The sequence below is a fragment of the Mobula hypostoma genome, chromosome 24 (genome assembly GCF_963921235.1).
Source record: "Mobula hypostoma chromosome 24, sMobHyp1.1, whole genome shotgun sequence".
NCBI lineage: Eukaryota > Metazoa > Chordata > Chondrichthyes > Myliobatiformes > Myliobatidae > Mobula > Mobula hypostoma.
In genome coordinates this window covers 5,740,770-5,766,188 of record NC_086120.1, presented here as the reverse complement: position 1 = coordinate 5,766,188, position 25,419 = coordinate 5,740,770, and positions in this window count along the sequence as shown.

Here is a 25,419-nt window from a genome sequence, read left to right as displayed (position 1 = left end):
CCGCTAACCTTGCCCCTTTGCCAGGTTAGTCACTCCTCATCGTCCTGTCCCTGGTCCAGTTTCCCCAGTAGTTCACACACTTTGCCCTCCTGTTCTGCAGTTCTTGGGAGTTCACCATTTACACACCCCAACAGTAAAACAATCGCTAGCTTTGTAAATTAAAACAATCACTTCAGTTAATGTGTTCTATTGGTTTATGACTCATAAAAATAAGAATTTTAGACACGGGCATTCCAAACAGTTTCACTTATTTTCACTCACACTGTTACATCGGTTTGTAGACAGCAGAATGGCTCCAGAAGACGAAAGGGACAGTTTGGGGCATCCTAAAAGAATGCCTGGGTTAGTGGAAGCAGGCGCCCTCCCCCCTACACAGGCAGGTTTAGACCCTCAGTCTGGCTTTGCCAGAGAGGTGTGCAGGCTGGAATTGATGGTTATATTGGAAAGTTAAAGACGAAGTGTGTCGTGGAGAAAGCCTCTGTATATTTGCAAATTTTTGTACATGTTTGTTTTTATTTATCTATTTGTAAATGTTTTTTCGCTTCACAACTTTTTGGCAGCTTTTGCTCTTTTTTTCACTTGGCACTAATGTTCTGTTGCAGATTACTATCTGTTTTTTTCAACTGGTGACTCTCATCAGATGCACTTACCCACACCAGATAGTGAGGTGTGACAATCCCATAACAGTGAAGAATTGTTACCCTCTCCACTCACGTGCAGTGCCTTCAAGATTCTCCGAGGGGCAAGAATATTATTGAAGCTGGACTTGTGGAGTACGTGCAATCTGGTTTGCATAAAGGAGGGTGATGAGTAGAAGGTGGCATTCAACATACCAACAGGGCACTCCGAGTACCTGGTCATGCCCTTTGGCCTTGTAAACCCTACAGCAGTTTTCCAGGCCTTTATAAATGATGTGCTCCAGGATGTTCTCCAAAAGTACACCTTCATTTGCTTGGACAATTTCCTGTTCTTCTCAATGTCCATGGAGGAGTACATCACTCACGTCAGAGATATCCTAAGGAGGCTTCTTGATCATGGACTTCACATCAAGCTGGAGGAGTCCAAATTTCATGCAACCACCATTTCATTTTTGGGCTTCATCTCTAATGGTAATCCCCAGATGGACCCTAGTGAGATACAGGCAGTTGGAGGTTGGCCACAACCATCCAGCATGAAGCAAATCCAAGGATTCCTGGGATTTGCCAACTTTTACCGAAGACTCATCAGAAACTTCAGCTCAGTAGCGGCTCAGCTGACAGCACTAACTAAGAGATCCATAGACCCTTTTGTTTCGATAACCGAGGCAGAGGCTGCTTTTGCAGAGCTCAAACAGTGGTTCACAACAGCTCCCATTTTGGTTGCACCACCTTGCCTCCCATCACTTTGCCCAAGCCAGGGTGATGGCACCAATTCGTTGGGGAATCGACACACTTGTTCACAAGGTTCGGGCACAAGGAGAGATTCCTCAGAAAGGCCGTCCAGGTTGGCCATTCGTTCCTCAGAAAGACTATCCAGGTCGGCTGTTCGTTCCTCAGAAAGGCTATCCAGGTTGGCCGTTCGTTCCTCAGAAAGGCCGTCCAGGTTGGCCGTTCGTTCCTCAGAAAAGCTATCCAGGTCGGCTGTTCGTTCCTCAGAAAGGCCGTCCAGGTTGGCCGTTCGTACCTCAGAAAGGCTATCCAGGTCGGCTGTTCGTTCCTCAGAAAGGCCCCTCTGGGTTGGCTGTCCATTCCAAGTCCCAACCAATCTCAGGTTCTTCACTGGGGACTCGCATCAAGAATGACCTCTCACCCAGGGATTGCCAGGACCCACGAGTTCATTCAGAGAAGAAATTGGTGGCCTGGAATAGTGAGAGAGGTCAGTCAATACGTTCAGGCATGCGAGGTATGCGTACGGAACAAGAGGCTGTGCATCCACCTTCAAGGTCTCTTTCACAAACGTTGTCATGGGTCTTCCTCCTTCCAAGAGGAAGACTAGCCACATCTTCAGAGTCCACAGTTTTCCGGTGGACACTGTATTGGATCATGCTCCGTGATTCATATCATGTTTTTGGAGGGCATTCTGTAAGTTGATTGGGGCAACAGTGAGTTTTTCCTTTGGATTTCACCCACAGACCAATGGTCAGGTGGAGCAGGTGAACCAGGATTGGGAATGAACCCTAAGGTGTCTGGCCTCTGAGAGAGCAGATGAGTGGTACAACCATTTGATGAGGGCAGAGGTCACCCGCAACACTTCATGGCATTCGGCACACGAGATGTCCCCTTTTGAATGCCAATTTGGGTATTCTCCGCTACTCTTCCCTGAGTAGCAGGCTGAGGTTGGGGTCCCTGCCGCTGAAGAGCTAGTCTGACATTGCAATGTGATATGGATGAGGGCAGGAGAGATTTTGTCAGCTTCTACCTGGAAGGCTAAAATAAAGGCTAACTGCAAGTGAAAACGGGATCCATTTTGCAGCCTGGGCAATAGGTCTGACTGTCAACTCAGGATTTCTCTCTCTGAGTGGAATCAAGGAAATTGGCATCCAAGTTCATTGGACTCTTCAAGATTCTCAGGAAAGCAAACCTGTTGGCTTACACCTTGCAGCTTCCCACAACCCTCAAGATCAATCGCACTTCCCACATTTCTAAATTAAAACCTGTGAACACCAGCCCTTCAACCCCACCACCATCAGTCCTGCCAGGTTCGTCAATGGGGAACAGTCTTCACATTGAGAAATGTTGGATTCATGAAGTGTTTGGGGTGTTTGGCAGTTCCTTGTGGACTGGGAAGGATTCGGACCCATGGAGCGGTGCTGGGTTCCTGAAAGGGACATCTTGGATTTGGCTCTCATCCATGGCTACCATCATCGCCTCTCCAATCCGCCAGGGCCGTCAGGAGTTGAGGATCTGTTATGAGCCACACCCAAACACGCCAGCTTCTGGGGTTTAAATGCTCTAACTCTCCAGAATATGGATAGCTGGCGCATCCTCTTTGAAGATTTTGGGCCATCCGCTAATTGGCAATCTTATTTTGGGCATTAAGAATTGAGTATTTAAAGAGCACCTAAATGACTCAGTGCTCAATCATAAACCCAACTAGAGGTACAGTCTAGTGTTTTGTTTTGTGCTCGGTTCTCAGTCCAGTTTTATTCTGTGTCTCAGTCCTACTCCTGGATACTTCAGCATGTGGGTCCAAGCCATCCTCGTCATGAACTCTTGTCATAAGTAAGAGTTCAGAAGAAAGGGTTTTCTTTTAAAACCACACACCAGGATTTATGTATCGTTTGAGTCCTTTGAATAGGTATATTCTGGTTAATTTTTAATTCGCCAAGAATTATGCTGAAGACATCTTACTGCAAGAGTTGAGTAAATCATGATCATTGATGACATTATTGCTCCTTGGCTATCATTGACCTAATAGATATACTGCTGTGGCTTCCTGGTTAAGAGGAGTACCATTTGGGATGTAAGGAGATCTAAAATTGAGTCCAGTTTATTCAATATTTTTGTCAGGATGCACAGATTGTACACAACAATATATATAGCAATGCTGATCAAATATTCAGTAATATCCTACTTAATTAAACAGCACTGCTTTCTCTCTTCCAAAGAAAGATTGGAATAAGCAACATGTATAGATCTATCAGTTCAACTCATGAAATGGGTTTTGAATTCTCTGGTCTTTGTACGTACACAGGTGCTGCTTGTGTTCCTCTACAGGTCCTTTGCAGGACTTACGTCAGTTCACAAATGTATTGAAGTTCACAGAATTTGCACTAAGACCAAGTGGTGCACACAAGCCCATCTAATTCATTGACTTTCCCTGACGATTCTTGAAACCTTTCCTCCATAACCTCTCCAAAATCCCATTCTCTTATCCCTGACCTGCTTGGTGGACTCAGTACACACACCTACTCTGAACATATCTCCAATATAACTGATGCTCCTTTGTATGTTTTCTTTCAGTTCCCTTCCTTTCCTGATTTATTGAACCAGGCTTGTCCTGAGTCCTCTATAAGAAAGTGTCCGATCATGATATGGACAATGTTCTGTAATAAGAAGAAAAGACCCAGAGTAACACACACTGGGTCAACTCTGCAGGCCAGGCAGCTTCTATGGAGGGGAATAACGAGCCAACATTACAGACCGAGACCCTTCATCAGACTGGAAAAAACCAGTATAAGAGGGTGGGGAGAGGGGCTAGGAGTACAAGCTTGAAGGTGATGGGTGAAGTCAGGTGAGGGTGGGTTGGGGAGGGGGTGGTGGAGTGAGAAACTGGGAGATGATATGTGGAAAAGGCAAAGGGCTGAAGAAGAAGGAATCTGGTATGAGAAGAGAGTGGAGCATGGGAGAAAGAGCAGGAGAAAGGACACCAGAGGGAGGAGATAGGCTGGTGAGGAGAAGAGAAGGGGTGAGAGGGTAACCAGAAGGGGGAATGGAAAAAGAATAAAGGGGGAGGTGAGAGAACTTACCTGAAGTTAGCAAAGGCGAGGTTCATGCCATCTGGTTGGAGGCTTCCCAGATGGAATATTAAGTATTGCTCCTCCAGCCTGAGAGTGGCCCCATCATGGCAGTAGTCATGGACTGACATGTCAGAATGGGAATGGAGACTGGAACTGAATTGCTTGGCCAATGCGAAATCCTGCCTGTTGTGTATGGAGTGAAGGTGCTCAACCTAACAGCCCCCGATCTATGTTGGATGAAGAGGCAGCACTGTGAACACTGGATACAGCAGATGATCACAACAGATTTCCAGGTGAAGTGTTGCTCCCTTGGAAGAACTGTTTGAAGCCTTAAATGGTTGTGAGGGTGGAGGGAGCCTGAATAGGGAGGTGTAATGCTTGTGCCACTTGCAGGGATATGTGCCTGGAAGGAGATCAGTGGGTAGGAACAAATGGACAAGGGAGTCACAGAGAGAACAATCCCTTTGAAAAGCAGAGGTTATAGGGAGATAAAGATGCATTTGTTGGTAAGATCCCATTGAAGGTGGTGGAGTTGCGAAGAATGATGTGCTGGATGTGGATGCTAGTGGGGTGGTAGCAAGACAAAAGGAACTCTGTTCCTATTATGCAACAAGAAGATAGGGTGAGGGGTGGGTGTCTGGGAAATGGAAGAGATGTGGGTGAGGACAGCATCAATGATAGAGGAAGGGTAACCTCATTGTTAGAATGAGGATATTTCAGATGTTCTGGAAAGGAAAGCCTCATCCTGAGATCTGATGTGGCAGAGTTGGAGGAACTGACAAAAGGAAATAGTATTTTTTTCAAGTGACAGTGTGGGAGTCAGAAGATTTATAAAAGCTATCAGTAGACTGTCTGGGTCCAGAGGTGGAGACAGAGAGGACGGGAAAGGGAAGAGAAGTATAAAAGATGGACCAAGTGAATTTAAGGAAGTTGGTTGTATCTAAGGTATGGCAGGTATGGCATGTGCCCTGGGCGCCACTGAGCAGTTTCTATTAAAGTCAGACAAGCCATCCTCGGATAGTGAAAAAAGAATTTTCTTCAGATGTATGATCTGTCTTTGATTATCATGGGTGAGAAGCACCAGGATGGCCTTATTTCAGAGCATTGTGTAAGAAGACCATGAGACGTTTCTTCACGAAGAAGAAGGAAAGTGGAGCTGAAGGACAGAAGAGACGAAAGTTGGAGGCAGAGGAAGCCAAGAAGTCAAGCAAGTTCTTCATGCCCTCCTTTGAAATGCCCGGAACAAGTAGTTTGACACGTTCCATGGAGTTGCCTGCACCTGCTACAAGTTGGTTAGAATCCGAAGGTGGATCAAGTACAAATGTGTCACAAGCCAAGGAGGAAGTCAAGTCAGATAAATCTGAGTATGATGAGATTAAGAGTGAGGCTGCCACAGAGAACGTGGACATGACAGGAGGGGAAGGCGATGGTAGTGGTGCTGATGTTGAGTTTATTGACGAGATTTTATCTGATGAGATTGAACCTAACCACACTGAACCTAGTGAACTGGATGGTGTCAAAGAGCCTTGAACTGCCATACTAGAAGTGATTAAACAACAAGACATTGAACTTCTGAAGTTCGACAAGGATACTGGAAAAGCAATTCTGCCTGATGCTTTGAGAACAGAAATAATGAAGCTGGGTTCGAAGTATTTCCAGAACAGTGAGGGGCCTTTCCTTCCAATAAATAACCGCTCAATGAACAAAACTTGGATCAAGAGGAAATTGGGAAATGGTCGTGGTGAGGAAGTGACTCGCTCATGGCTGGTCTATGCCCCTTCTAAAAAGTCTGCATTTTGTATCTGTTGTCTTCTCTATTCCCGGTCAGACTATCAATCCTCATTGGAGCAGGAAAGTGGATTCAATCAGTGGAAAGCACCTGAAAGAATTAGTGTTCATGAAAATGCCAAGAATCGTCAGGAATGCTTCACACAGTGGAAAGAAATGGAAAGAAGTTTCGCTGGAAACAGAGGAGTTATTGATGCGGTATTTCAGTCACAGATTGAGAAGGAAAAGTAGAAGTGACGTGATATGTTGACGAGAATCCTTCACTGCATAAAATTCCTTGCGACTCAGAACCTGGCTTTGCGAGAACACAGGGAGTCACTTCAGCTAGACGATGACTCCAATGTGGGCAATTTTCTTGGCTTACTGAAACTACTGGCCATCTTTGACCCTGTCATAAAAGAACACTTCACTCATTTAGAAAGTCATCCTGGATCCACGTCTTATCTTTCACCAGGTGTCCAGAACAAATCATCCACATGATGGCATCCACTGTTTGCCAGAGTTTACTGAGAAGCATTCGTAAAGCCAAGTACTATGGTCTCATGTTCGACTCGACTCACCGTGAGCAGATGCCAGAAGTAGTGAGGTATGTGGAAGTTGATTTTGAGAGGAAAACAGTCCGTATTAGAGAGTCCTTCCTTGGTTTTATCCAGATAAGCCGGAAGGATGCAGAGAGCTTGGTTGATGACATCTTGAAACAGCTAGAGAAGGACGAAATGGAGCTACAGGATTGTCGGTCACAGTGCTATGACAACACTGCTGTGATGACTGGACACAGAAGTGTTCATCAAAGAATAAGTGAAAAAAAGAACAACCTGGACGTGTTTGTGAATTGCGACGATCACTCACTCAGCTTGATGGGTGTACATGCAGCCAAGCAGGATACAATAATGGTCACGTTTTTTGGAACCATCGAAGCTCTCTGCATGTTTTTCTCTCGTTTAACACAGCGCTGGGAAAAACTCAAAACCGCCGTGTCTGTGGTTGTTAAATCGGAGTCGGAAACCAGGTGGAGTGCAAGGACAGAAGCAGTGAAGCCCGTCAACAAGTAACTTGAGGAGATACTTCAGGTTCTCCAGGACATGATAGGCAATGAAAACGAGACCAGTGAAACAAGAAGTGATGCAAGGCAGCTGTACAACCTTATGTTGAGTTACGATTTTCTGATTTTGCTAGGATTTTGGAACAAAGTACTCATTTGCATTGACCGTATTCAAAAGGGGCTGCAGGATCCTAGCATGAACTTCCACGATGCTGCCCCGGATTTGAAAGCCCTCCGAGATCATTTTAATGATGAAAGAGAAGTGTTGGTCAGTGAGTCACTCGAAGAAGGAGTCGGTCTCTGTCAAGAATGGAATATTGAAGTTGAAAGATGTCAGAGACGAAAGAAACGAATGGCTGATGAGAACTCGAGAGATGCTGGGTTAATAGCTAAGGAGGAAATGGAAAGAGTCATGAAGGGAACACTTGACCGTCTTCACAGAGAAGTGGACGAAAGGTTCGCTCATTTACATGACACTGCTGCCAAGTTTGGGTTCCTTCTTGACGTTGAGGGACTGTGTTACAGCGCCAACAGTAACGACCTAAAGAAAAAGTGCAAAAATTTGGGCGAATTGTACAGCTCTGATGTTGATGGACAGCAGCTATATGAAGAAATTTTGGATTGCAGAATGTTGCTATCAAGGCGGGTCGACATGAAAATATCAAGACCTGAAGAGCTTCCTGAATTTATTGTTCAATATGGAGCTAAGAGCGTCTTCCCCAATCTTCTCATTGCTATTCAGATAATGCTAACCTTCGCAGTTTCCATCACCAGCTGTGAGAGATCATTCAGCAAGTTAAAACTAATACTTTCGTATTTGAGAGCCTCCATGTGTCAAGGCAGACTCTGTGATCTTGCTCTGCTGAGTGTAGAAAGAGAAGAAACTGAAAAGACTTTTCTCACATCATAGACCAATTTGCATCAGTGACAGCAACGAAGGTGCAGTTATAATTTTCACGTAGTGCCATAATTTGTTAATTAAAAGAATAACAAACTTGACTTGTATTTTTGAGCTGATATTATGGTAAAGTTATCTAAAATATGGGTGTCAGATGTTTGGACAGGGGCGCAATTTCAGTTGATACGCCCCTGGAAATTGACGAGATCTGCATGGTTGCATGGGTGCATGAAGTGGCCTCCTCTACAGGGTGAGATCTACATCCTCAACGTAGATTGGGGAACCATTTTGTCAAATACCTTCGCTTCATCCACATCAGAAAGGATTTTCCAGTGGGCAACTATTTTAATTCCACTTCCCATTCCCATTCTGACATGTCGGTCCATCGCTTCCTCTTCTGCCATGAAGGCACTTACAGGTTGAAGGAGCAACACCTCATATTCTGTATGGGTGGCCTCTAACCTGACGGCATGAACATCATTTTCTCTAACCTCTGGTAATTTCTCAACGCTCCCCCTTCTTTGTTTTTCCATTCCCTATTCAGACTCTCTTTTCCTCACCTGCTTCTCTTCTCCTCACCTGCTTATCACCTTCCTCTGGTGCTCCTTCCTTAACTTTCTCCTATGGTCCACTCTCCTCTCCTACCATAAGACATTCAGACATATCTGGACAATGTTCAGGGATTTATCTTTAAATCTGAATGAATACACCACAGTTGTCACCTACTTCACCAAGACCTCTGCAGATGATTCTGTGTCTTCAAGAACAGACTAGACATACCAAACCAAAAGCCCTGCTTGAACCAGGAGATTACTAGTCTGTTAAGGGATAGATCTGTGGCACTTTTAGACTGGTGATCTAGAACTATACAGGAACACCAACTACAACCTATAGAAGGCTATTTTAAGAGCCTAAAAACAATTCCGATTGAAGATAGAGACAGAATTGGATGCATAGCAGTTCCAGCAGGTTTAAAGGTCATTACTGTACTTCCTACCAGGTGAAACCTAACATCACGAATGGCTGTGAGGCCTCGCTCCTAGATGAGCTCAACACCTTTGAAAGGGCAAATAAAAGTACACCTGAGCAAATCCCTGCAGCATCTGATGACACTGTGATCTGTCTCAGAGGTCAAAGTCAGAACGTCCTTGAAGAGGTTGAACCCTCACAAGCCGTCAGGCCCTGATGGTGTATGTGATAGGGCACTGAAAACCTGTGCCAACCAGCTGGAGGGAGTCTTCAATCTCTCACTGCTGGAGTCAGAGGTTCCCACCTGCTTCTAAAGTGTGACAATCGTACCAGTGGCCAAGAAGAGAAGATGTGAGTGCAATGCCTATCACCCAGTTGCTCTTGCTTTACTATGATGAAGTGCTTTCCACAGTAGGTCTACAATGGAAGCAGCCTCAATGGCTCGACACATAGCCTGGAATCACCGGGACGATGGCAATACCTACATCAGGCTGCTGATTATTGATTACAGCTCAGCGTGAAACACCATCATACCCTCAGTATTAATCAACAAGCTCCAAAATACTCTGGAATTTAGAAGGCTGAGAGGGAATCTTATTGAAGCATATAAGATTATTAAGAGATTGGACACGTTGGAGGCAGGAAGCATGTTCCCGCTGATGGGTGAACCAGAGGCCACAGTTTAAGAATTAGGGGTAGGCCATTTAGAACGGAGTTGAGGAAAAACTTTTTCACCCAGAGAGTGGTGGATATATGGAATGCTCTGCCCCAGAAGGCTGTGGAGGCCAAGTCTATGGATGCTTTCAAAAAAGAGATGGATAGAGCTCTTAAAGGTAGTGGAATCAAAGGTTATGGGGATAAGACAGGAAGTGGATCCATAGTGGATGATCAGCCATGATCACAGTGAATGGCGGTGCTGGCTAAAAAGGCCAAACAGCCTACTCCTGCACCTACTGTCTATTATCTATTGTCTAAAACATGGCCCTCTGTACCCGCCTCTGCAGCCAGATCCTTGATTTCCTCATTGGGAGACCACAGTCAGTGCAGATCTGAAAGAATATTTCTTCCTCGCTGACAATCAACACTGGCACACCTCAAGGATGTGTGCTTAGCTCAAATCTCTACTCTCTCTACACTCACAACTGTGTGGCTAGGCACAGCTCAAATGCTAACTATTGTTGACAGAGCTTCAGATGGTGACGATGAGGCACACTGGAGTGAAATAGATCAGCTGATTGAGTGGTGTCGTTACAACAACCTTGCAGTCAACTTCAGTAACACCGAGGAATTGATTGTGAACTCCAGGAAAGGGAAGTTGAGGGAACACAAACGTTGTTCCCTCAATCCCTCATTGAGGGGTCAGCAGTGAAGAAGGGGAACAGTTTCAAGTTCCTGAAGATCTATCCTGGGCCCAACATATTAATGCAATTACAAAGAAGGCACAACATTGGCTATATTTCTGTAGGAGTTTGAGGAGGCTCTTGTGAATTTCTGCGGCTTTTAGTGGAGAACATTCTAACTGGTTGCATCACCATCTGAGATGGAGGGGTCATTACACAGGATCAGAAAAGCACAGGACGTTGAAAACTCAGCCAGTTCCCCAGCATTAGCTAGCCTCCCCAGCATTAAGGACACCTTCAAAAGGCGATGCTTCAAAAAGGTAGCATCCATCATTAAGGACACCATTATCCAAGACATGCTTTCTTCTCATTGTTACCATCAAGGAGGAGATGCGGCAGCCTGAAGCGCACACTCAACATTTTAGGAACAGCCCCTTACACTCCACAATCTGGTTTCTTAAAAGTACAATGAATCCATGTACACTACCTCAATATTTTAATTTTTACTCTCTTTTTGCACTACTTATTTAATTTAGCGGTAATGCCTGGCTACATCTGCAAGTTAGATGTGTTTGATGATGCAACAGATAACTGGATTTTGTATACTGAGTGAATTGTGCAGTATTTGGAAGCAAATGAAATAGTCAGTGAAAAGTGAGTACCACTTTTGTTGAGTGCATTTGGTTCAAAGGCATACAGTTTGCTTCGAAGTTTCACAGCTCCAACCAAACCTGCCAAAATGAGCTTTGGTGATATCATGAAAGTAAATTCTGTAGAGGGGAGGAGAAGATGGCGGAGCAATGCAGCGTGCGCGGCCGCTCCGAATTGATATCGTATTTGTGAAGTAGGATGCTGTGCACAATCCTGATTTGATGGAGACAGACGTGAGAAGCACAGAGGAACATCTGGAGAAACTTCTGAAATGCCTGCTTCACTGCTGCTGCTACTGTGTGATTGAGAATCTCCGGAGGGGAAGGCCCCAAATCCTCAGCTTTGCCTATTGCCTGTTGCCAGGGCCGGGGTCAAAGTGCTCGGTAGAGATGGTGCTTGGTGCTCGGTGTTGGAGAGCTGGTCGGAGGCTCGAAGTTTTCGGATGGACCTGGAGTCGGACTGTGGTCCAGTGCTTCCAGGATGTGGCATCAGCAAGTTTGCGGCGCTGGAAGCTCATGGCAGGGAGAGTTTTCTTCCTTCAACCGTCTGTGTGAGATGATGGGACTTTCAAGAGACTTTGAGACTTTTTTTTACCGTGCCCATGGTCTGTTCTTCTATCAAATTACGGTATTGCTTGCACTGTTGTAACTATATGATATAATTATGTGTTTTTTGTCAGTTTTTTTGTCTTGGTTTGTCTTGTGTTTCTGTGAAATCATTCTGGAGGAACAAATTGTATCATTTCTTAATGCATGCATTACAAAATGACAATAAAAGAGGACTGCATGTCCTCCTAATCTAAAAAATCTAATCTAATTCGAGAACATTTAGAACTGAAACCATTGTTCATCGCAGAACTGTTTAAGTTCTATAAACGGAATTAAAAGGAAGGAAAGTCCATTTCAGTGTAAGTGGCTGAATGGAAGAGATTGTCTGAGCATTGCCAGTTCAGTGATGGGTTTAATGATGCACTGAGAGATCGTTTAGTTTCTGGAATCTTACAAGAAAGCATTTAAGACTGAAGCACAAATCATAACTGAAGCACAAATCATATTTAAAATCGCTGTATCGATGGAAACAACAGTCAGGGATACAATTGAGTAGCAGTCAGGAATGAATGTGAGTGTGAACAAAATTACAGCGTCTATCGGAGCCCTGCCCTGTGAACAAACTGTGTTACTATTATGGCAGGGGCTCACATACATCAGACCAATGCAGGTTTGATGTGACACTTGTAGAGAATGCAACAAAGTAGGACACATGCAAAGAGCATGTTGGGTAGCCAAAAGTAAATGGTTTGCACAGGGAACAGAAAAAAATAAAAAGTCAAGTTGCAGTTTCAAAAAGAGCACTAATCTGCATGCTGTCCCACCAATGTCTGTAAGGAGTTTGTATGTTCTCCCGCTGACCACATAGGTTTTCTCTAGGTGCCCTGGTTTCGTCCCACAGTTCGAAGGATGTATCAGTTGGGAGACTGTAAATTGTCGCGTGATTAGGCTAGGATTAAATTGGGTGTTGCTGAGCAGTGCAAATCGAAGGGCTGGAAGGGCTTGTTCACACTGTGACAATCAATAAATAGGTAGATAGATAGATAATCTGATAATGATGAGAGTGACATGGGACTGAGTAGCCTTGAGATTTGCTAATGTGAAAGCTAAGAAGAGATAAGCAGTATGGCTTACACCACAAATCAATGGCAAATTAATGAAAATGGAATTGAATACCGGCTCAATTGTTTCAGTCATTCAACAAATTGAGTTTGAATTGCACTTCAAAGATACTAAACTGAATGAAGCCTGCAGATATCCAACTAAGAAGTGAAGGAATGATAACTTCTGTGGGAATGGCATTCATAACAGTGAAATACAACAGCCAACAAGCCACATTGAGTTTATATATGATAAAAAACAGGAGGGAAGACTAGTATTGTGGTGTCGTGATTGACTGAGACAACTACAAGTTGATTGGAGATCCATCCATGATCTGCGTGCCACACCTCCTGTGACAGAGTCAACTGAAGGTGAATGAAAAGATACTGGATGATGTCACAGCAGTGTTCAAGGATGGCATTGGAAAACCCAAACATATTCAAGGGTAAAATAGTGCTAAATGAAAATGCCACCGCCCAGGTTTTACAAAGCCTGTCCTATTCTTTATACCATTCGTGATAAGGCAGCCAGTGAGCTAGTTTGCATAAGACCATAAGATATAGGAGCAGAATTAGACCATCTGGCCCATCGAGTCTGCTCCACCATTCAATCATGGCTGATCCTTTTTTCTATCTCCTCCTCAACCCCAGTTCCTGGCCTTCTCCCCGTAACCTTTGATGCATGTCCAATCAAGAACCTGTCAATCTCTGCCTTAAATACACCCAATGACCTGGTCTCCACAGTTGCATGTGGCAACAAATTCCACAAATTCACCACCCTCTGGCTAAAGAAATTTCTCCGCATCTCTGTTTTAAAAGGGCGCCCCTCTATCCTGAGGCTGTGCCTTCTTGTCCTAGACTCTCCCACCATAGGAAACATCCTTTCCACATCTACTCTGTCTTGGCCTTTCAACATTCGAACGATTTCAATGAGATCCCCCCTCATCCTTCTGAATTCCAGTGAGTACAGACCCAGAGCTATCAAACCATTCCTCGTATGATAACTCTTTCATTCCTGGAATCATCCTTGTGAACCTCCTCTGGACCCTCTCCAATGCCAGCACATCTTTTCTAAGATGAGGGGTCCAAAGCTGTTCACAATACTCAAGGTGAGACCTCAGCATCACATCCTTGCCTTGAAATGAATTCTAACATGGTATTTGCCTTCCTCACTCCCGACTCAACCTGCAAGTTAACCTTCAGGGTGTTCTGCACAAGGATCCCTAAGTCCCTCTGCACCTCAGATTCCTGGATTTTCTCCCTGTTTAGAAAATCGTTGGCATATTTATTTCTACTACCAAGGTGCATGACCATTCATTTTCTAACATTGTATTTCATTTGCCACTTTCTTGCCCATTCTCCTAATCTAAGTCCTTCAGTATCCTACCTGTTTCCTCAACACTACCTAGCCCTCCACCAATCTTCATGTGAGCTGAAGGAACCTTTTCCAAGTTTGAGTAGAGCTCATGGGCAATGCATGTCATCCTAGTAGCCAAGAAGAATGGATCTGTTAGGATCTGTGGTGACTTTAAGGTCACCATCATCCCAGTACTGAAAGTTGACCAATACCTTCTGCCCTGAATAATGGACATCTCTGTAAACCTTTCTGGAGGGAAACTCTTCAATAAAGAAGACTTAAATGAGGTCTACCTACATATGGGGAAGGAAGAACAGTCCATAGCATTTCTCACCATACACAGTCACAAAGAGCTTTATTGCTATAATAGCCTTATTTTTGGAGTAGCATCTACACCAGCACTCTGGCTGAAAGCTGTGGACCAGGTGTTGCAAGGCTGCCCAGGCACCCAGTGTTACCTGGATGACGTTATTGTTACCAGTATGGATAACATGGCAAATCTCCAAAATTTCATACAGTGGTGGATGTCCCAAAGCCAAAGGACTTGTCACAGTTGTGATCCTTTTTATAATTTGTCAATTACCATAACAGGGTCCCGCCAAACCTGACTACTGTGCTCCACCCCTTCAACTCATTACTGCACATCGGGAAGAAATGGCTTTGGATAAAATAGTGTGAGGTAGCTTTCAAAAAGATAAATGAAATTCTGACATCAGACCCTGTACTCACACATTATAATTCACATTGTCCAGTGAAGCTTGCTTGTGATGCCTTGCCTTGTGGTATTGGTGCAGTTATGTCACATGCTATGAGTAATGGAAGTGAACACCCCATAGACTTTGAATCACATTCCCTTACTGCTGCAGAGTAAAATCACATACAGGTTGACAGAGAGGCCTTGAGTCCAATTTGGGGTGTAAAACGATTCAAGTAGTACTTGTATGGGAGTGAGTTTACCCTCATCACAAATCATCATCCACTGGTGTTCATTTTCAATCCACAGAAGGGTGTTCAGCTACCAGCAGCAGCACAAATGCAGTGATGAGCTCTGTTTCTTGGAGGACCCAATTACCGGACTGAATTCAAGAGAACCACTAACCATGGAAATGTGGATGGATTGACCATTTACTCTTGGAAAAGCAAATACCTGAAAAATTTACAAAATAAGACATTCCTTTTTAAATCTTTTTATTAAATAAGTATACAAAAAGGTAAGCCATATAGACACTAATACATTGTTAGAATATAATAAAATTACAGAAGATATTAATACAAAAAAAATACTACAAACAATGTAATTTAAACATAACATACCAAGGTAACATAATAGTATATTAATTTTATATATATATATCAATGGAGAAAAAGAAAAAAAAAACCCCCAAAAAAAACCCATCGTGCAACTAACTAAAAGCAACGCAAAGCAATGGGCTAACTTGAAACCAAACAGAGTTAAACTTAAAATCACGTCCTCAATCCCGACCTCCATTAAAAACAGTGAAAAAAACAAGAAGGGTATATATTACATTAAATGAAAATATTGAATAAAAGATCTCCAAGTCTGTTCAAATTTAAATGAGGAGTCATAAAGATTGCTTCTAATTTTCTCCAAGTTCAAGCATAATATCGTCTGAGAAAACCAAAAAAAGGTAGTTGGAGCATTAAGCTTAGGGTAGATTGGGAACAGGAATTGGGGTTTACCATTTCTGTGGATGACTGGGGGCAGATTTTACAATTAGTCAATACTTCCTCTATCTGTGCTAAACATTCCCTAATTCAATTTAAAGTTGTTCATAGAGCACATATGTCCAAAGATAAGTTAGCGCGCTTTTATTCTCATATTAATCCTTTTTGTGATAGATGTCCGGGGCAGATAGCCTCTTTAACTCATATGTTTTGGTCTTGCCCTACTTTGGAAACTTTTTGGAGAGACATTTTTAATATTATCTCCAAGGTATTGAATATAGATATCTCTCCTCACCCTATTACTGCTATCTTTGGACTACCTAAAATTTCCAGTAATCTCTCCCCTTCAGCCCGTAGAATGATTGCATTTCTTACTTTAATGGCGAAAAGATGTATCTTACAAAATAAGACATTCCTGTTGACATATTCTCCTTAATGCAAGTTGAAAGTCTCCTTATTACAGCAGAGATGATCCAAAGAGAAACCAGAAAAGACCCCACATTTTCAGGTCTATATGGCAACCCAAATGGCTGGAATGTGCAGGAGAAATCCCAGTTCCCCCAGTGCCAGGATGAACGTGTCTTTGATGGAGATTATTGCCCTTATGTGGGGATTGAGAGCTGTTGTACCATCCATGCTGACAGCTAAAGTGTTGGAGGAGCTGCTGTACATGCTAGTCATCTAGGTGTGGTCAAAATGAAAGTGTTGGCCCAAAGCTTTGTCAGGTGGCTGGGGATACACCTGCAGATCGAGCAGCTTGCCATGCACTGTTTGGAATGCCAACATGTCCAGAAGATGCCAACAGCATCTTAGAGAAGGAAGACGAAAGGAGAAGAAAGGTGCCCAGAGTGGTCAGAACCACTTCCAGTAGGGAGGAATTTTGAGTAACCATATAACAATTACAGCATAGAAACAGGCCATCTCGGCCATTCTAGTCCGTGCCGAACCCTTACTCTCACCTAGTCCCACCAACCTGCACTCAGCCCATAACCCTCCATTCCTTTCCTGTCCATATATCTATCCAATTTAACTTTAAACGACAACATTGAACCTGCCTCAACCACTTCTGCTGGAAGCTCGTTCCACACAGCTATCACTCTCTGAGTAAAGAAGTTCCCCCTCATGTTACCCCTAAATTTTAGCCCTTTAACTCTCAACTCATGTCCTCTTGTTTGAATCTCCCCCACTCTCAATGGAAAAAGCCTATCCCCGTCAACTCTATCTATCCCCCTCATAATTTTAAACACCTCTATGAAGTCCCCCCTCAACCTTCTACGCTTCAAAGAATAAAGACCCAACTTGTTCAACCTTTCTCTGTAACTTAGGAGATGAAACCTAGGTAACATTCTAGTAAATCTTCTCTGTACTCTCTGTATTTTGTTGACATCTTTCCTATAATTTGGTGACCAGAACTGTACACAATACTCCAAATTTGGCCTCACCAATGCCTTGTACAATTTAAACATTACATCCCAACGCCTACACTCAATGCTCTGATTTATAAAGGCCAGCATACCAAAAGCTTTCTTCACCACCCTATCCACATGAGATTCCATCTTCAGGGAACTATGCACCATCATTCCTAGACCCCTCTGTTCTGCTGCATTCTTCAATGCCCTACCATTTATCATGTATGTCCTATTTTGATTAGTCCTACCAAAATGTAGCACTTCACATTTATCAGCATTAAACGCCATCTGTCATCTTTCAGCCCACTCTTCTAACTGGCCCAAATCTTTCTGCAAGCTTTGAAAACCTACTTCATGATCCACAACGCCACCCATCTTAGTATCATCTGCATACTTACTAATCCAATTTACCACCCCATCATCCAGATCATTAATGTATATGACAAACAACATTGGACCCAGTACAGATCCCTGAGGCACACCGCTACACACCTTCCTCCAATCTGACACACAGTTATCCACCACTACTCTCTGGCGTCTCCCATCCAGCCACTGTTGAATCCATTTTACTACTTCAATATTAATACCTAACAATTGAACCTTCCTAACTAACCTTCCATGTGGAACCTTGTCAAAGGCCTTACTGAAATCCATATAGACAACATCCACTGCTTTACCCTCCTCAACTTTCCTAGTAACCTCTTAAAATAATTCAGTAAGATTTGTCAAACATGACCTTCCACGCACAAATCCATGTTGACTGTTCCTAATCAGACCCTGTCTATCCAGATAATTATATATACCATCTCTAAGAATACTTTCCATCAATTTACCCACCACTGACGTCAAACTCACAGGCTGATAATTGCTAGGTTTACTCTTAGAAGCCTTTTTAAACAATGGAACAACATGAGCAATACGCCAATCCTCCGGCACCATCCTCGTTTCTAATGACATTTGAAATATTTCTGTCATAACCCCTGCGATTTCCACACTAACTTCCCTCAAGGCCCTAGGGAATATCCTGTCAGGACCCGGAGACTTATCCACTTTTATATTCCTTAAAAGCGCCAGTAATCCCTCTTCTTTAATCATCATAGTTTCCATAACTTCCCTACCTGTTTCCCTTATCTTACACAATTCAATATCCTTCTCCTTAGTGAATACCGAAGAAAAAAAAATTGTTCAGAATCTCCACCATCTCTTTTGGCTCCACACGTAGCTGTCCACACTGATTCTCTAAGGGACCAATTTTATCCCTCACTATCCTTTTGCTATTAATATAACTGTAGAAACCCTTTGGATTTATTTTCACCTTACCTGCCAAAGCAACCTCATATCTCCTTTTAGCTTTTCTAATTTCTTTCTTAAGATTCTTTTTACATTATTTATATTCCTCAAGCACCTCATTTACTCCATGCTGCCTATATTTATTGTAGATATCTCTCTTTTTCTGAACCAAGTTTCCAATATCCCTTGAAAACCATGGCTCTCTCAAACTTTTAACCTTTCCTTTCAACCTAACAGGAACATGAAGATTCTGTCCCCTCAAAATTTCACCTTTAAATGACCTCCATTTCTCTATTACATAATTCCCATAAAACAAATTGTCCCAATCCACTCCTTCTAATCCTTTCGCACCTCCTCAAAGTGAACCTTTCTCCAATCAAAAATCTCAACCCCGGGTCCAGATCTATCCTTCTCCATAATTATATTTCAGTATTTAATATTTCAGTAGAATTTGAGTAATATTGTAAATATATTGTTTGATAAAGCATTCCTTGTTGTTTAAATAATTCATTACGGGTTATATGTAAAGGTATGTGAATGGCATATGACATTACACCACATGTCATATGTGTGCACCTTGTTTAGAGTAAAAATGAAGTTAAACAGGGTATTCCCGGCTCTTTGTTTTTATTTTAAATAGTTTTATGTTTTGGAGTTACAAAACATAACAGACCACTTGGTCCATATGGACTGTTCATCCAGTGGCTGTGTTCTGTGGACCAGGAAGACTTATGCACCCACTGGCTAGCTACTCTGGATCCTTGCCTTCACCAGGACAATAGAAAAAGATACAAGTGACTGTTGGCATGCCAACAATGCTCAAATGCTACATGTAGTTAATATATTGTTCTGTTTTGTGTTTCATACTCAAAGGGTTACACAGCAGATTTCTGTCATTAATGTTCTTGTCTGACCTTTAGGTTCCAAATCTGTAGCTTTCCAGGATCTCTGAACGTGCTATATCAAAGTATTTCTGTAGTTCATCACCCTATTATGCCAGGAGATCTGTCAAAGTGCCAAATGCACCTAGCTGCCTCTGTCACTCGGCTTCATTTTGAGCAGGCACAGGCTTGCCCTCACACTTAACTTCAATAACATTCGTTGTCCTGAAGAACACGTCCATCCATTCTACATTGGAGCAGGAGGTTCTCCCACACTGCATTATGTATCCAAGATTTCTGACGTAGACTGGTTGGGTCTGAGCTGACTTTCTATTCTCTGATAGTATACACAATGATCTGAATGCACGATGTGTTATTTCTGTTAGTCTGAACAAGACTCTCATTGGTTGAAGTTCCTAGGACCATTTGTGAACCTCCTGGTTGCTCGGTGGATTTGATGAGATCAATACTTCAGATATCAGTACTTTACCACTCTTATCAGCCATGCAATGGTTGAGACCCTGTGGATTCTTGGCCTAGAGTGAAACAGCATGCAGTGATTTACTTATCATAACAGTGAATGGGGCCACTCAGCCCTTCTAGCCAATGCCAGCTCTCTGTAGAGCAATCCCACAGCACAATTCCTTTCCTTCCATTTTCACTCTGAAACAGGATATACAGGAAAGGCAGAGGGTTCTAAAGATGCATCAATTGTCACTCAAAATTCTTCGATTGTGTTATGTGTATAGTTTCATACAGATAATTAAATAGGTTAGGCGGTGATGTCATGCTCATTCACCTTTTGTACATCATTTCCATTTATCAAATATTTATTCCATGGGTTACTGGCATTTTACTTTAGGTTGGTATCAAAGCCAATTGGACAATTATCTGTCATTAAAAATCCCTTTCGATATCGAATACTGAATCATCTAATGAATCACCAAGTCTGAGGAGTGAAGCTTGATTGCAAGCATATTATGCACTGATAACCTTCAGTGAGCTGGGAACCAGTGAAGCCTTGTTCTCTCTTATCTCCACATTTGCTCAGATCTTTTATCATCAGCAGCATCCGGTGACAATGATTATTCTGAGTCACAGGCAGAGCTCTGCAAAGTATCTGGAGATAAACGATTCAGCACAAGCCAAGCACAAGTGTTCCTGCACAGTGTAAGGTGATGTTTAATTAGGATTCATGCCAGCTAACATAACCTGGGAATTTTAAAGGAAAATTTCCAAATATCACAGAGAAGGAGTGACTCATATATCCTCAAATCTAACCAAAGAATCCCCAGGAGTTAGAATTTCGCCAGTTTTTCCTCTTTGAAGGCTCATAGAGTCATAGTATCACACTACACAGAAACAAACCACTCAGCCCACCATATTCACCTCCATCAAGTACCTATTCCCTTTATCAGCACTGGAGCTGTAGCCCGCTAAGCCTTGGTGGTTTAAATGCGAGGGCAGATATTGCTTAGATATTGTGGGTGTCTCTGCCTTCACCACCCCCTCAGGCAGTGCCTTCTACATTCCAGCAACCCTCTTCTTCAAATCCTATTTAAACCTTTTACTCCTCACTTTAAGCTCTACCCTCTAGTCTTAGATACCTTTACAAGGAAATGCTTCCTGTTGTCTACCCCATCTATGTCTCTCATGATCTTTAGTGCTTCTGTCAAGTCTCCGGACAGCCTCCTATGTCCAAACGTCCAATCTCTCCTCATGATTGAAATTCCCCAAGGCAGTTTACGTCCTGATGAATCTCCCCTGTGACCTTCCCAGTGCAATCACATCTTTTCTGTAGTGTGGTGATCAGAACAGTACACAGTACTCCAGCTGTGGCTGAACCAGTGTTTTATATTCCCTGCTCTTACATTTTTGGCTTAGGTTAATCAAGGCAAGTATCTCAGATGCTTTATGTCCCTAGTGCTGCCACCCTCAGGAATCCTTGAACCTGGACACAGGCTGCCACGCACTGGCATCAATTCATCATCAGATCTGTTTATGCTTTTTGCCATTCCCCACCATAAATTACCCAGCTTGTCTGCAACTGATAAACTGAGATCTAACTGCGCATTCAGATTATTTTACTTGTTCATTCAAGACTGAGTCAGTATTTCTCTGTCCACCCCTAACTCTAAGTACATGAACTGCGTGTTCTCAAAATCACTTCAAATGCTCCTTCGCCACCCTGAGAGGTCATGGGCTAGGAACTCCAAACCTTCAGCAAGGATGTTATTTTTTCTTCAAGTGGGCTTTGAGCATGTCCTTGGATTTCTTCCTCTCTGTCCGCCTGGTCATTTATTTCCCTGAGAGAGCTTGGAATAGAGTGACTCAGAAGTCGGGTGAATGATATCATCTTCCCGATGGAGTGGGCTGAGTGTAACTCACTCTTCAAGCTTGGGACTTTGTGGTGTGGGAGAGAATGCTTCAGCTATCCTTTGAGTGAATTTGTAGGATTTTATGACATTGGTTATACCTCACTTCAGTGCCTTCTTTGTCGAGCACCTACGCTCTGTCCGCCAAAACAGACAGGATCTCCCAGTAGCCACCCACTTCAACTCTGCTTCCCACTCCCATTCAGATATGTCCATACATGGCCTCCTCTACTGCCATGATGAGGCTAAACTCAGGTTGGAGGAGCAACACCTCATATACCGTCTAGGTAGTCTCCAGCCCCTTGGTATGAACATAGAATTCTCCAACTTCCGGTAATTCCCTTCCCCTCCCTTCCCCTATCCCTATGTCACTCTGCCCCCTCCCCCAGCTGCCTATCACCTCCCTCATGGTCCCGCCTCCTTCTACTACCCATTGTGTTTTCCCCTATTCTTTCTTCACCTTTCCTGCCTATCACCTCCCTGCCTCCACTCCCGCACCCCTTTATCTTTTCCCTTACTGGTTTTTCACCTAGAACCTACCAGCCTTCTTCTTCCCACCCTCCCCCAACCTTCTTTATAGGGCCTCTGCCCCTTCCCTCTACAGTCCTGACGAAGGGCTCTGGCCCGAAACGTTGATTGATCATTTCCACGGATGCTGCCCAACCTGCTGAGTTCCTCCAGCGTGTTGTGAGTGTTGCCTTGCTGTGCCTGCAGCTGATGTCAGATCTCAGAAGCACAGAAGAGGACAGGGATCACAGCCTCCCAAAAGAATTCAAGAATATATATATAATATTACAAAATACATACTATATGATTATTTGCTTCTAATTCTTACATATTTGCATACTATCCATTACACCGCTAGAGTTTAGGGCAGCAATGAAGATCCTCCATCTCTGTCTGTCCTTAGCCATCTTCTCTATTGTGCCCCAGGAGTGGTTCAAGGTCCTAATTTCTGTCTCTATGGTACAGTGCCAAGTTGTCTTTGGTCTCCTGTGTTTCCTCTGCCCTTCAGGGGTCCAGTGAAGTGTTGTTTTGATGATGGATTGGCCTCTCTTCTCCATCATGATAACTGGGGCCATGTCCTCTTGATAATACTGAAGGAGTAGGGCGTGGTTGGAGATCTTTTTCCAGAAGATACGGCTGGAGGAAACATAGAAACATAGAAAACCTACAGCATAATACAGGCCCTTTGGCCTACAATGCTGTGCCAAACATGTACTTACTCTAGAAATTACTTAGGGTTACCCATAGCCCTCTATTTTTCTAAGCACCAAGTACCTATCCTGGAGTCTCATAAAAGACCCTATCGTATCCACCTCCACCATTGTTGCCGGCAGCCTATTCCATGCACTCACCACTCTCTGCGTAAAATACTTACCCCTGACGTCTTCTCTGTACCTACTTCCAAGCACCTTAAAAATTACAGCTTAAAAAGTACAAGGAAGTACAGTTTCACCTTGGTGTGGACTCTATACTTGGTTGAATGTCATTATTGTTAGTTGGAGCCTAGCTTTGGGTCACAGTCACGTTCACTTGCTTCCCTTTCAGCCCGACTCTTGTCAACCTACTGGTGATTGGTTTCTACTCCAGCAAGCACTTCCCAATGTCTTTCTTCAAAATGACAGCTACACCATCATGATGCTGACCACCTTTTCTTCCTGAATATAAAACAGTTTCACCAGTTGCTGCCTTTAGTCTGCCAGATCCTGTTGTCACGTACCCCGTGACGGGTTCAAGAAACAGCAGAAATGGAAAACACTTTGGAGTCTGGTATTGCTATTCACTAATATTATTTATTAGTAATTACGCAATGCAGTAATATAAATGCAGATATATCAAACAGGTTAGCAAAGATTATATATATATATAAGTGTGGAAATATAGAAACCAAGCTTCTTCAAGCCCAGGGGCAAATGGATACAGTCTTACAGTGATGAGTAAAGTTCAGTTCAGTTCGTGGTATTGAGTTGAGTAGTGATAGAGAGAGAGAGAGAGAGAGAGAGAGAGAGAGAGAGAGAGAGAGAGAGAGATTTGAGTCTTCCAGTGAGCTGATGCCGTTGAACTTCCTGTTGTCCTCCGAAATCCTTTAGAAGTCAACGAATGTGACCACAACAAGGGGACCGTTCTTCTGTGGTGGAATTATCAACCCAGGCGAGGGTTGGCCACATGAATAACTCCCCCACCAGTCACACCTTTTCCACACTGCGAGAGCCACTGAATCAATTCTCCTGATCGATCCTCCAAAAACCCACCTTTCTGTGGGCACAACAAAGCTCATCCAGTGTCCAAAACCATGTGTCTGTGAGTCTATCATCTGACCTTCTATTTATCTCACCATGCTGAACACCAGCTGTCCATCAAGTAGCTCCTCCCTTCTCTCTCTGTAAGAACTTAGAAGCTGCCAGTGTCGTTGCAGAAATGTAAACATGCTGCAGAGAAACCATAACACCATCTCCAAGCAGTCTTCGTCTCTCTCTCTCTCTCTCTCTTAATAACAAGGTGTCTGTGTTGGACACCTCTCTCTCTCTCTCTCTTTTAAAAGCACAGTTCATAGGGATAATTCAGGATCCTGTCACACTGTCCAACTGCTTTCACTGACGCCCAGTATATGTAGAATGTAACGATGCATTTCTGCACATGTTACTTGCCAGTGCTGTACCTGGTTTGTAGATTCCAGAAACCAATGTTGGTCTTGGTCACAGTGATGTTCTGGGCTTCCTTCATCATGTCAGTAGGTTCCACTTTGCGTCCACTACTGTCAGCCATGCAAGTCCCAGGTGGAGACTCAGGAATACCCTTGCACTCAGATGTAGAAGGATTCTTCATTGGTGTTTCTATAACAGTTTTGTTTGACCTGAGCTGAAGCCCTGAACCTGGAGGACTGGTGGACCACTCTTAGTCTAGCCTCTGCCCTTTGACCTGCTTGAGTGAGCCAAAGCATAAAGCCCTGACTCCAGCCAGCATAGCTTTCCGGGTTATTGAGGTAAACAAGCCTTCAAACAGCGACAAGGTGTGATCTACTTGGAGAGCAAATACTTACATAGTCCAACTATTTTCATAATAAACAACAAGAAATCAACTCTATAAGTTGGTGTAATGGAATGGATTCAGGAAGTAGATTCATGTGGAGAATTCTGCTCACAACAATAACATATTTAGTCTCCCCCAGATTCCTGCTGTACTTTGTGTTGTAAGCTCTTCAAGTGCATAGAGTCTTAATGAATATACAAGGACTTGACATTAACACATTGTTACTATCTTATGTTGTAACTTTAAAACATTACACTAATTCAAAGGAAAACAAGAAAACCAACAGATGTGAGTCTAACTTTGTTCTTCTAGTTTAAGCAAGGCGTACACTTTTCGGTGGTTTTGTCATGACGTATGTATTTTATGTATTTTTACATAGAACCATAATGAATAATATAAACAAGGAATGCTTAATCAGACAATATATTTATAAGATTACTCAAATATTACAACACTCCTCCCTGCTTAGCTATAAACTCAAAGGTTAAAAGGTTCAAAGGTTAATTTTATTATCAAAGTATGTATGCAAAATACAAGTCAGAGATTTATCTTCTCCAGATAGCCAAAAGTACAGAAAGGCATAGAGGTAGTTGAAAGGAAGACATCAATCCCTT